This window comes from Hyperolius riggenbachi, chromosome 10 (genome assembly GCF_040937935.1).
Source record: "Hyperolius riggenbachi isolate aHypRig1 chromosome 10, aHypRig1.pri, whole genome shotgun sequence".
Classification (NCBI taxonomy): domain Eukaryota; kingdom Metazoa; phylum Chordata; class Amphibia; order Anura; family Hyperoliidae; genus Hyperolius; species Hyperolius riggenbachi.
The window spans coordinates 133966050-133978738 of NC_090655.1; the positions used below are offsets into that span (position 1 = coordinate 133966050).

Below are 12689 nucleotides of genomic sequence, written 5' to 3' on the forward strand. Positions count from 1 at the left end.
TTACTTTATCATAGAAAGCATGAGAAGTATTTTCCACTACAGTGATTCGATTTGGAAATCGCTAATCGCAAATCGCAATCGCTTGCTGGAGCGATTTTTACAATGATAATACAAAGCAAATGAAAATCGCAATCGCATAACAGAATTAATGAAAAATCGCAATCGCAATCACTGGCGTTTGTGATTTGTGATTGCGATTGCTAGTGGAAAAGGGCCCTTAAGGTAACCAGGGGGTGAATTCAAAAAGCTGCCTTATGGTGCCCATACACAATACAATAAAAACGTTCCATTTTCCACTTTATTAGTTCTAAATAATGTAATCAAATGAAAGTTGAAAATTTATTTTTTTTCAATCAAGAAATTCCAACGATTATCCTGTTTTTTTCGAGAAAAATCTGATCAGACATGCTGAAAAAATCTTTATATTCAATCTAACAGAATAATCAAACTAAATTATCTAATTAAAAAAAAAAATGAAAAATTGTGCCATGTATGGTCACCATTACTCTGCAAGTAACCCTATTAATTGTACTGCATTCAAATCCCTGGATCAAGAAAACATCCAGTGGAGAGTACTTATACTCTCAGACCCAGGTCTGAGTAAAGCAGGGCTGTGGAGTCGGTCCAAAAATCCACCGACTCCGACTCCTCAGTTTAGGATTCCACCGACTCCGACTCCTCTAATTTGCATATTACAATTTTGTTGATTAAAAGTATGTAACCTGAAATTCGTCTCTTAACTGCCAACGCTTAGGAATTTTACAAGACAACTGAAGTGAGAAGGATATGTAGACTACTATATTTATTCCCTTTAGACTAAAACTAGTCCTTGGTAAGAGTACTTGTAAAAGGTACAGACCGGAACAAAGAAAATCTATCAGGCCCTAGGCAATGTAAGTGTGGGTGCATGTAAGAATGATGTGCAGGTACTCTGCAGGGGAATGAGGAGATTCTTCCTCTATTACACATTCTCCATGCACAATCTGAACAAGGTTTATGGGTGACAGACAACACCTCTGTGTTCAATGTGCACAGCATTCTCAGTGGATTCCCTGCAGCTCTGTGGGGAGTGCATATGTAGAGTATAGTACTACTGTGTAACAAAGTAAACCTGAGACAGAGGAAATTAAAGTTTTATACATACCTGGGGCTTCCTCCAGCCACCTGCAGGATAATCAGTCCCTCGTTGTCCTCCTCCACCACCTGGATCTTCTGCTATGAGTCCAGGTACTTGAGCCAGTCGAGCGTAGTGCGCATGCACACACTCCGCCGCCAGGAGCATACTACACCTGTGCAGCACTATTGCGCAGGTGCAGAATGTTCCTGGCTGTGGGAGCGGCATGCGGCCGGACAGCACTGACTGGCTGAATTACCAGGACTCATAGCAGAAGATCCGGGTGGTGGAGGACTGCGAGGGACTGATTAGCCTGAAGGGGGCTGGAGGAAGCCCCAGGTATGTATAAAACTTTACTTTTCATCCGTCTCAGGTACCCTTTAATTTGTAGTCACCAAACCAAATTTTAACAACATATTAAATTATTTGATTTCATCAGCAAAGGGAGTGCATACATTTGCATAAATCAGCATCAGTGCAGAATTATTTCCATCTCATTGACCATCTCTATTAGTGACACAGCTACACATTAGGCTTTATTCTTACAGCATAGATGTTATTTAGTATATATAAGAGATTCCTGTGTACACATCATATATACAGTCACAATCAGATATGTATATCTGACCTTAAAAATACGGGAACTGCTTTATTGAAGCAGCACAAGTAACTAATTTTGATTGCTTTATTTCATTTTTGTGGACTAAGCACAGCTATTACTGTGTATATATACTGTATTTATACATTATTTTTAATGACTATTATCTGAGAAATAGAACATTTTATCATATTTTCTATTTTAATTACAGTTACAAATTCATTAGGAGTCGGAGTCGGTGCATTTTTTCCCGACTCCGACTCCAGGCACCCAAAATTGCCGACTCCACGACTCCGACTCCACGACTCCGACTCCACAGCCCTGGAGTAAAGTGTGTTTTTTATTTTGTAGGGATGCAGGAATTAGGATGCTGTACAGCTAAAAGCTTTAACAGCTAATCCCCCAACAAGGGGGATACTGTTTGTTTTGAGTGATTTTACATGCTCATAGCTAATTTGTAGGAAATAGGAGAAATGGGATAGGCCGTCGGTCTCTGAGATTTCCTGCTGGGTCCCATCAAGTAAACTAGCAGCTGCTTTAGGGACATAACTAGAACTAACTGGCACCCCCGGCAAAACTTGGGTTGGGATGGGATGGGGCACCCCCCCAAAAAAAAATGAAATTGGACAGGCAGGAAATTTAAAACAAAATATACACCACAGTATAGCTAGGAAGGTGGTGGTGTCCTCAGCATAGTCAGGTATAGGTGTACCCAGTATAGATAGCCAGGTATAGGTGCTGCCAGTATAGGTAGCAAGTAATAGGTGCCCCCACTATGTTTAGCCAGTTACAGGTGACCCCAGTATAGGTAGCCAGTTATGAGCCCAGGAGTTATGAGGAGGGAGCAATGGCCATACAGAGTGACAGGGAGGGAGCCTGCCTCCTCCTCAAGCTCCCCCATTCAGTGCTCCGCCCTCCAAAAATGACAGCTGTGGCAGCAGGTAGGCAACATGGACTCACCTCTTGCGCTCCATGTGATGTTAAGTCTTCTCTGCAGAGCTTCACTCTACTTCTCGATTATAAGTAGAGTGAGACCCTGCAAAGAAGAGCAGACTTCACATGGAACGCAAGAGGTGGGTCCACATTCCATGCCCGCTGCAGCCATTTCTGACGGGGGAAGCGCTGAATGGGGAGCCTAAGGTGAGGGAGGGGGGAAATTCTGGGCCCCCTCCTCACTGCTGTGTGTGCTCGTTGCTCCCCCTTCCTGTGCTGCATCCTCTCGTGCCCCTAAAAATGTCCTTGGTCAGGTCCAGAGACGCAGGCCCCCCCCCCCCCCCCCAGGCATCTACCCCATAACCCCCCACATCCACCGCAGCATCCATTGCAGAGGCGATTGTTACGCCCCTGACCTACCTTCTCCAAAGTGCCTGGACCATGCTAACTCCCAGTCCACCAAGAACACCTGGAAATGCAACAACATGACACACAGCAACATGGACATGTGACTCCCACTTTACCCAGAACAATTGAAAATGAGGCAGGTAAGCAAATGCCCTCTGCTTTCTCACCAGTGCTTGCACCATCCACTCCAACAGCAGGACAGGACACACGGCATTATGGACCTGTAACTCCCACCAGGGCCAGATTTCTGGCAAGCCTGCCTAGGCCACGGCCTAGGGCGCCAGAAAAGTGACCCTTAACATGTGCGGCTGAGGGGCATTTGTCTTGTGTGGGTGCAAACACCCTGTCAAAGTGCCAGCCGCCCCACTGCACTATGATTTATTCCAGCCGCCGCCTACACTCTCCTCCACGCTCCACACTAGTAATAAACACACGCAGCCCGCAGCTCTGTTACAAACTTACATGGCATGAGGCAGCGGACCGATCTGTCCACAGCCGCCCTGCATCAGAGAAAAGCGGGCGGCTACGGACAGATCGAGTCTGGCTACCCCATAACATGTAACAAAGCTGCAGGCTGCCTGTGTTTACTAGTGTGGAGCATGGAGGAGAGTGCAGGCGGCGGCTGGAAAAAATCTCTCTAACAGCAGGACAGGAAACACAGCACCGTAGACCTGTGATTCCCACTCCACACACAATATCTGCAGAAAAGGCAGGTAAGGTAATGTTTTCTGCTTTCACACCAGTGTCTGGACCATCTTCAGCACAAACAGAGAAGTGGCAATTAGCCCCTATGTATTTAAGCCTGTTCAAGCTTAAATAACCATTGCGCAATCCTCCTGTGGTTCACCACTCCACAACACAATAGGATAAACAAGTAAGGAGAAGGCATTCAAATGGCTTTTAAACTTGTGTTTATCAAATCGCAGCAATACACAACATGTTTTGGGGTGACCCTCTTCATCAGTTGTGATACACCTGATGAAGGGGGGCATTCCAAAGAAACAGGTTGTGTACTGCTGAGATTTGATAAATGCAAGTTTAAAAGCCATTTCAGTGCCTCCTTCTTACTCGTTCATCTTCTTCAACAGCAGGACAGGACACACAGCACCATAGACCTGTGACTCCCACTCCACTCACAACACCTGAAAATGAGGCAAGTAAGAAAATGTATTTTGTTTTCCCACCAGTGTCCACACCATCTTCTTGAACAGCAGGATAGGGCACATAGCTCCATGGACCAATGACTCCCGCTCCACCCAGGACACACAACAGCAGGGCAGGACACACCACCATGGACCTGTGACTGCCATTGCACACAGAACACCTGAAAATGAGGCAAATAAGTCATCCTCTGCTTTCTCCCCAAAGCCTCACCCATCCACTCTAACTGAAATGTAGGACATACATGCACCATAGATATGTGACTCACACTTCACCCAGGACACCTGAATATGAGGCAGGTAAGAAAATGTCTGCTGCTTTCTCACCTGTGGCTGGACCAGCCTTCTCAATAGCAGGACAGGACACACAACACCATGGTTGTATGACTCCCACTCCACCAAAAAAAAAATGAAAATGAGGGACATATGCAATTGTTCTCCGCTTTCTCCCCAGTGCCTGGAACATTCTAACAGTAGGTCAGGACACACAGCACCATGGACCTGTAATTTCCTCAAAACTACCCAAAACATCTGAAAATGAGGCAGGTAGGAAAGTGTCTTCAGATTTCTCACCTCTGTCTAGACAATTGTCTTCAACAGCAGGACAGGACACATAGCTCCTTGGACCTGGAACCCCCCACTCCACCCAGGACACCTGAAAATGCTACCTCAGACATGGTACATGGTATAGCTTCCCTGGTGGTCTACTGGTATCCAGGGGGTAAGGGGGGTGCAATTATTCCACCCTCCATATCCATAGTCCCAGACCCATACCACGGCACCAATTACCAACAACCCTGCCACATGCTGTAAAGATAGCCAGAGCTTGCCTAGAAAATAGCCACACTCCACTGCCCAATTTAATTACTTTGCACATCATTGTTACAATTTTGCATTGCAGTCTATGGTAGCACCTAATTAAATGATCAGGCTGTGCACATCAACTTCATTATGCAGGTTCTACTGCGAGTGACTTTAGAAAGCAAGCAGGCATCGTCTGTCTGCCTGACTGTATGTGGATGCTGAACCACGAGAAATCCTCTCGAATTTGCTTGCAAGAGATGGTATTTCTGGGAGAATGAGGGTCAACTTGCCTGCAAAATTGTTTCTGCCCAGGGAAAAGGGGGTTAAGAACTTGTAGGTTCTAGGGATGATGATGTCTGCAGTTCAGTGGGCCAGTGGTATACTTATGGGGTTGCAGCAGAGGCAGATCTCAGGTGATAGAGAGGGGTGACACATGGTGCCCTGGATGTCAGGGCAGGATGGTGACCCTAATGGCCAAATCCTGTACAGTGCTGCTCCCTTTAGCATTGCAGCCCACCCACAACAACTTCCTGGTGTTGTTGGCGTCCGGTGACATGGTGCCAGCAGCTTTCTTTCATCCAAATCAGGTTGGGTGTGGCCTCCAGGTCTCTCCCCTGCTGCCAGTGCTGTGCAAGCACAAACATACATACATACACTGCCTATAGACAAGAAAGTGTCCAGCTTCTACTGCCCCCTGAATCAGGCAGTTTTGCTCCTCCACAGCTTGGCAATAGAGTTTTCCATAACCTAAGGTAAGATATTCCTTACTGTAAAGAACACCTTTCTAAATATATGGCAAAAACGTTTTCCTCCATATGCAGATCATGTTCCCATCTATTGTACAACTCTATGGGCAAAAAGCTCATCTGACAACATTTTGTATTGCCCTCTTGTTCTTATACATGTTAATCAGGTCACCTCTCAGTCATTTTATACCAAGCTAAATAAGCCCAGTTTGTCAAATCTTTATTGGTAAATGAGATTTCCCATCCCTCTAATTTAGTGGCCCATCTCTGTACCTGTACTAGAAAATCAATGTCCTTTCTTTAGTGTGGTGCCGAAAAATGTATCCCAGATTTTGATTTGCTTTAGTTACCACTGCTGGGCAAGTTGCTATAACCAGTATTCCTAAGTCCTTCTCCAAGTCTGGTGTTCCCAGCTGCATCCATTTATTTCATATAGCCCTCTACCATTGGTTTGTCCAAGGTGCATGACTTTACATCATCAACATTATATTTCATCTGCCAGGTGCCTGCCCATTGGCCATTTGTCAGGATTCTGTTGTAATATGTCAATATACATATTAGTGTTGAGAATTCTGCATATTTTTGCTTCACCAATGAAGATGGTTACATTACTCTGTATTCTGTCTACTAAATCATTAATAAATAGATTTACAAAATTGGACCAATGTAGAACTCCATTGCTATCCCATTTTGTGAATGTACTGTTTACCACCACTCTGCCTTCTGTCCGCTACGAAGTTCTCTGTCCACATAAAGACGTTTTATCCCAGTCCCTGTATCCTCAGTCAGCTTCTGCACCAAGCTATTGTGGGGAAGTGGGTCAAAAGCCTTTGTAAAGTATATTAGATCTTTTGCTGTCGCTAAATCTAAATTTTAATGTACTATCCCTGTCTACCAGTCTTTGAGAGTCCCTCAACTTCTTAAAATGAACCAGAGAAGCACGCTCATGTATTTACCATATATATCAGTGGGAACATTAGAGAAAACACCTACCCTGCACTCTGTTTCATCCTTCACTGCTCAGCCTGCTTGTTTCAGCCCTGATAACATCCCCGACTGAGCATTCAGTATGGCTTTGCTCAGGAATCATTCTGGCCGAGTCTGTCTTCTCTGATGTCTTTTCAAGACATCTGCCCCCTTTCTGGCTCTGCTTTCCTGTTCAGTATACTCACAGCATCACAGAGAGCTGTGATGAGATGGGAGGAGCTGCTGCTGCCAAAGAATGGTATATTGAAAATACGTTGTTTTTTTAATATATATTTTTAAGTCATAAGAGGTTTTTAAAAATGGTGATTTCATTTTGCACACAGCCCACCAAATAATATGCTTTTCTGATGAACTGTGTTTTGCATGTAGTTTTAGTAAGAAAAACAAAAACCGGCACACCAGAGCGGCAAAAATACCAGGTATAGTATTTATTTTGTAAAATCTATCGGAGGATATGTTTATTTTGTGCCAAAGTGTTCATCTCTGGTTTCATTTAAACTTAGCCTTTTACAATTCATAGTTTTACAAGTGTTCTCAAACTTGCACATTAGATATAACATCTGGTCTATTTGAAATGATCATATCAAGCAGAGAATGGCCTCTGTTTGTTTCGGTTACTAGGAGTAACCGTAAGTCATTTTCTTGCAGTGTTCCTATAAATCTGTCACTTTTACTACAGCAATGGAGTAGATTCAATATCCCAGGTAATGCCTGAATAACTGAAATCACCCCTACATAACCCTGCTTTTGCTTGCAGCTTTTCCAGTCTGCTGCAGTTAATGCACTTCCTCCATAACACTTTTGTGTGGAGGTTTATAACAGACCCAAATAGGCAACTCTTACCTTTGGGCATGAACACTTGCTCATACAGATCCCACATTGTCATAGTCCTTAGCCATGTCTTCCTCCATCATAATTGGAAATTATGCTTTAACACGCATACAGACCCCCCCCACCCCCCACCCCTTTTAATGTGATCAATCTTTTCTACAAACACTATAGCCTTATGAAATTTACTATCCAATCATGGCTAGCATCCATCCATGGTTGTGTTTCGCCTACAATATCACAATCTTTATCTCTCATCAGCAACTCTAGTTTATCAATCTTATTTGAAAGGCTTCTAGCATTGGTTAGCATGCTTTTTATATTATTGCCACCACACTTGCCTTACAACATGCCTGGCTGGTCCAAATCTGGAACAGGACACTATCTACATGTAGGGTGTATGTTCTTCCTGTATTTGCAAGAACTTCCTCAACGCACTCTGGTGTCCACCCACATCCCAAAAACATGCAGATGAGTAAATGGTCTTCCTCCCTATAAAATATATACATAGATCTATGGAAGGGATTGAATTATGAGCCCCTCTAAGGGACAAGATTGCATTTTTATATTTCAATAGCTCTTTCCACACTGGGGAGCTTGCGGCGCCGCAATATCTATTGCGATCATATATGCAGAGCATAACGGACGTGTGTGGTCAAGGCTGCAGCGCAAGTCAACGTCTATTGACTGTATACTACACTGTATGGGTCACATCTCAGTGGAAACGTGGAATGCGACATTTGAACACCACAGTGCTGCAATCCTATTTACCTGGATGCACAACACAACAGTTATGTAGTACTGTAAAAGTAGCACAGGAGCCATTTCTGTACCTTTAAGGGAACCTGAACCACTGCGGTCCTCTTCCACTTTTTTATGACATCACGAAGCTGGTGGATGATAAGAAGCCTTGCATTTTTCCACCTTCCATTTCAGGATGACCCACAGATGTTCACAAGGATTTAGGTCTGGAGACATGCTTGGCCAGTTCAGCACCTTTCAGTTTCTTTAGCAAGGCAGTGGTCGTCTTGCAGGTGTGTTTGGGGTTGTCATGTTGGACTACTGCCCTGCAGCCCCGTTCCTAAAGGGAAGTGATCATCATGCTTTGCTTAAATATGTCACAATACATGTTGGCATTCATGGTTCTCTCGATGAACTGTAGCTCACCAGTTCCAGCAGCACTCATGCAACCAAACTATATCACTCCCACCACCATGCTTGACTGTAGGCAAGACACACTTGTTTTGTACTCCTCACCGTAGTTGCCACACATGCTTGACACCATCTGAACAAAATAAGTTTATCCTGGTTTCATCAAACTACAGGAAATGGCTCCGGTAATGCATGTCCTTCGTCTACTTGTCTTCAGCAAACTGTTTGTGTCCTTTTTTGTGCATCATCTTTACAAAATACTTCCGTGTGGGACAAGAGCCATGCAGACCAATTTGATGCAGTGTTAATATATGGCCTGAGCACTGTTAGAATGACCCCCACCCCTTCAACCTCTGCAGCATGCTGCCATGATATTCAATTGTCTATTAGAAAACACAACCTCAATGAAACAGCGTTTGGTCTATTATGACAAGACCTGTCCTGAATGGAACTTGTCCTGTTAAACCACTGTATGGTCTGTATGTATGTATGGTCTTGGCTATCATGCTACAGCTCAGTTTCAGGGGGTTGACAATCTTCTTATAGCCTAGGGAATTTTTATGTAAAGTGATATTTTTTTAAGCTCCTCAAAGAGTTCTCTGCCATGCGGTGCCATGTTTAACTTACAGTGACCAATATGCACAACTGAGACCTTGTAACACTAATGAGTAACAAGATCCACAGGAGGGAAAATGTCTAAACTGGGCAGAATTTTGTCATTCTACCATTAGGGGTGTACCCACTGTTGTTGGCAGTGGTTTAACAATGAGAAGCTGTGTGTGTTATTTTGATGGGACAGCAAATGTACACAATTATACAAGCTGTACGCTCACTTCTCTAAAATTTCTAAAAGTGTCCTATCTTCACTGTTGTCTTGTGAAAATATATTGTATTAAACAAGTGAGAGATGTACTCACTTTTATGAGATACTGTAAGCAGTTTCAGTGTGTTTATGATAGTTAATAACCTGAATGATGTGCTGATCTCTACTTTAATATCCTCTTTCGAAACTTTTACTACTGCTTATACAGTTGTAAATCGACTCTCAGCACTTGTCTGCATTCTATGCTTGTCAATTTTAGTCATGTTAACACTGGGAATGGTATTTTAGAACAGCAGATAATACAGCAGTAATGCAATTAGTACCAAAACTAGATTTGTGAGACTTAAAAAAATGTTTTTTTAAATAAATATGACAAAAGGTTTCACATTTAGTGCAATTCCACCTGCGGATAGAAATGGGCAGATTTTGAAGCCTAACATCTTTTTGCATTTCTGCTGTGTAGTAAACACTGTAGTTGACTGTGTACCACAGGACTTAAAGAGGATCTCTAGTAACATATAGTAGAATGTAGTAAATTAGTCAGGATACCCTTTTACTTTCATCATCTTGTTTTCAGCATGAGAAACACTACTTATATCGATGTATTGCTGTATATTGCTATGCAATCCCACACCCCCAGTGATAGCCTAGCCTGTTAATTATACAGAATTCTTCTCCCAGTGCACTCTTGGAGACCAGGGCCAATATGCATTTAGCTTTTTCTCCAGAATTAGCTCCTAGGAGATCATTTTCATCTTCTATTTAGAATAACTTTTCAGCATTTTACAACTGAAAAACTACCCAAATGTTGGTGAAAAAATACCATCAACATTATGTTGAGTATTTTCTTGCTTGCTGTGGTTTAAAATGTGTTTTATGACAAGGTATGCATATGTCACCTAAGTGTAAAGTCAGGAGAAAAGGTGAATTGCATATGGGCCCAGGTGTTTTTCTACTGACTTCGGAACTCACAGCAAACAACCATCTGGCAGTGATGCACCTGGCAGCACTAAAGATGCTGTCAACTGTGATACATTTCAGAATGTAAATCAGGGAGAGGAAAGATTTTACAATGGGTATACACCAACTAAATTATTTTTTTACATACTATTGTAAGAAACAAGCAATTTCCTACTAGCATAATAAAATCCCACCTCGGGTTCTCTTTAATAATACCTCTCTATTCTCAGAGACGTCAATGAGCCATGGGACTTGGCTATTTCAATGGTAAATTTGATTTCTTTACCCGTAAAGAAAGGGCTATTTAAACTTACAAAGTCTTTCCGTCTCAATAATAGTGATGTCGGCAAACGGTTCCTGAACCGTTCACCGGAGAACCCCTCACCCTGTACTACTTTCGGGTCGCTATGACCCGTAGTAGTACAGCTGTGCTGGGCCGGCGGTGCGCGTCCTTGATCGCGCACCTGTTGCCGGGCACTTGCTGTGCTTGTGCGTGACGTCATGAGTGATGTCACGCTTATGCACAGAGAGTGCCCGGCAACAGGCGCGCGATCAAAGACGCCCACCACCGGCCCAGCGCAGCCGTACTACTACGGGTCATAGCGACCTGGAAGTAGTACGGCCACATAGAGATTCACGGGCGAACTGTTCGCTCACATCTCTACTCATTAATATTAGACTTAACACATAAACAGGAACAAAGTCCCAATACATATAAGGGAAATATAATATACCGTAATCCTAACTCTAAAGTCATTAAAAAAAAATCTGCCGTAAATGTAATAAATAAAGCACACAAATAAACTTTGAATCTCTTCTAATGCAAACTTTACTAGGCTATGGTTTGTCTTTTCTTAGCATAATCTCTAGATTGTAAGCTCACAAGGGCCTCCACCTCCTATTGTTTCTTCTTTTGCTGTAATTTACCGTATGAACACGTTCCAACTTTTAGTGCTATCTCAATACACAGTGTCTTCAGCTTCTCATGTATATATGTTCCCCAATATTTGTTTTTTGTATTATTTACAGCGCTACGGAAGAGGTTGGCGCTATATGAATAAAAAATATTAATAATAATCTACCAGAATAAGAAAATGTATTGTAAAGTCAGTTTGTCATACACAGAGGTGTATCAAGTGCTTTCACTAGCTGATAAAGCCTGCATAGGCTGATACAGTAATAAAGCCGATAAAAGAAAGTGATTTCTAAAGTCTAAAAACATTTTTATATATAAATATATATATATATATATATATAGAAAAGGATACTGAAATATTAAAACAATATATTCCCTTTATTTTTCATTGACAAGAAGTAAGGCCAAGCCCTGGACTTGTTTTAGTTTAGAACAAAATAAAGATATGCTCCATTTTCAAAGTTTCCATAAATCTTATTGAAACATTAGAGAAGATAAAATCTACAAAGAAACTATAATCTTGCACTTTTTGTAAACTTAAAAATAAGATCTCTTAAATGAATGCTATACCCCATTGTGCTTAAGTTACATATCCATCTGATATTTTTAGACTTCATTATACATGTTAAATACATGTATTATAAGGAACGTATAGTGAATTTTGTTGACTTCATTTTTTCATGGTAGTTTGCAAAATGTAAAGCATATACATTTGTTGAATGCAGATTAATATGAAACACTGAATAGAACTAGGGCCCTTTCCAATACCAGTGTTTCAGGATCCAATTCCTAGCATGCAGGGCCGCCATCAGGGGGGACAACCAACACAACAGTGATGGGCCCCAGGGGCCCCGGGCCCCCCTCTAACACGTGGCACCTGTTTTATGTGTCACCGGGTCCCTGTCTTGTCACTCTCCCCGCTTCTCTGCTCCGTAGTTAGAGCAGTACTACAAGAACATGGCTGCCGATGTCCACAAATGCAGACATCGGCACCTATGTTACTGTACCTTTGCTCTAACTATCAGTGAGGGCAAAGGGCTACGCTGCACTTGTCCTCCCTCTCCCCTGCCTATTTTGAGGGCTCACTGCTGTTTTCCAGCTCAACAAGCACAATAGCAGACGCGAGGAATGTGTCTTCCTGCAGACTTGTACTCATTTTCCAGATGCCCTGAATCTGCAGTGTCTCACACACGGTGAAGCTGTCTGCAGGACACTGCTCCGCCCCCTCACTCCTCTCCTCGTCCTCTGTTCCTCGGCTCT

General features: G+C 42.8%; 1 long non-coding RNA gene across 4 annotated transcripts in view; it reads left to right on the forward strand.

Moving 5' to 3' along the window:
• LOC137536155 (uncharacterized) overlaps nucleotides 1–12689 on the forward strand; it is a 138494-nt gene that overhangs the window by 30511 nt on the left and 95294 nt on the right. For 3 of the 4 annotated variants that reach the window (XR_011024530.1, XR_011024532.1, XR_011024531.1), the window contains exon 4: nucleotides 7120–7169. The exons of the other annotated variant lie outside the window; for it this stretch is intronic. This is a non-coding gene — a long non-coding RNA (uncharacterized lncRNA). The remainder of the gene's footprint in view (nucleotides 1–7119; nucleotides 7170–12689) is intronic. 4 annotated transcript variants of the gene reach the window in all.